Source organism: Gopherus flavomarginatus, assembly GCF_025201925.1.
Source record: "Gopherus flavomarginatus isolate rGopFla2 chromosome 11 unlocalized genomic scaffold, rGopFla2.mat.asm SUPER_11_unloc_1, whole genome shotgun sequence".
Lineage (NCBI taxonomy): Eukaryota > Metazoa > Chordata > Testudines > Testudinidae > Gopherus > Gopherus flavomarginatus.
Window position 1 is genome coordinate 138,643 of NW_026114602.1, and position 1,546 is coordinate 140,188.

Consider the following 1,546-nt stretch of genomic DNA (forward strand, 5'->3'; position numbering starts at 1 on the left):
TTTTAGCTATAATCTTATTTAGTTTTAATTATTTTTATTATTACTCTTATATGGTTACCATGAGAAACAATGCTACTTGGGCGTAAATATAGCGACAACCAATTCTTCAGGCAATAATATTAATTATACTGAAAAATACATTGTGAACAAAATGGCATATGTGCCATTGGCAATTAGTTTTAAGTTAGACTGAAGATAGCATATGAACAAACAGAGTTTGATCCAAAGCTTAATAACAGCAAAGGACTTTGTACTAGGCAACAGAGGCAAAAGAAGAATTCCACACAGGGGATGATCTTTTAATAGCTATTTCCATAATAGCTATAAATACTGGATCATTTGAAAACCATTTTCGTATCTATCTATCCATCCATCCATCCATCCATTCTAGGAAGAACAGTTTACTACATATTCAGTTGGTAGAGCCATCTGTGTATTAGGTATTCAATTAATCTATCTTTCAATATAAAAGAATCTACAATATCTCTCTGGGCAGATAGATAGACAGATAGATAGATAAGGAATACAGAAAGAGACACGGAGAGGACATGATAACTGGAGTAATATTTTGTTAAGCTCATGATTTTTTTTTATTATTTTTGTTATTTATTACTGTTACTGATTCATTTCATTCTTCCTTATTTTATAGCTGGATGGGATGGCTTAGAACTTTTAGCTCCAAGTCCTAAACACCTGCAACTACTTGCTCAAATGGCAGTAGGGTGGATGAAGATAGATAACGTTCTGAGGTATCATAAATCTATGTCCATAATGTTTACTCTCTCTCTCTCTCTCTCTCTCTGTGGTGCAAGGTCTTCAGTCTAACATGTAAGAGAATCAAGTTACAATACTTCTTCATGGGCATTAAACAATGCAGGGCAATATTTTCAGATGGACTAGTAGGCATTTTTCCCAATATCTCTCACAAAAAGTTCCCAGTCACTGCACAGATGTGCACTGTACTGAGAGTTTCTGAAAGATGTCACTTATTATCCCAAATGTCCTTTGTACAGTCCTGTTTTCTGTCTGACCCCATTCCATTGGAACTCAATGGGAGTTCAGTCATTCACTTCCATTTTATCAAGATAGTAGTTTGTGAAACCCAGCTGATCATGGCGCAATATCACCATGGAGGAGCCTGCCAAGCCCAGCTGCCCCCGTTACTGCCTGGTCAATAGCTCTGAGCCTTGGGTTAGAGCAATTTGGGTGTAGATGTAAGGGGAGAGGGGCTTGAACCTGATTTTGAAACCTGGGGTTACGCTGCAGTGTATACGTACCCTATGACAAACATCATTAAATGATTGGTAAAATGTCCTCAAAATGTTCTTATGCAGAAGAGAGGTTTCTGATTTCACTCCACACCACTCTTCTCCAAATTGGATTATTTTGTTGAACATTCCCATCACATTCCATCTGTCACTGAAGAGTCAATGACTATTTTTCCCTATACTTCATCCCCAACATATCAACAAAAGGAACTTTGTACAGCAATGTGAAAGAGGATATGCTATGAGGAGATAAAGAAAATTATGGATTCTCTCAGACT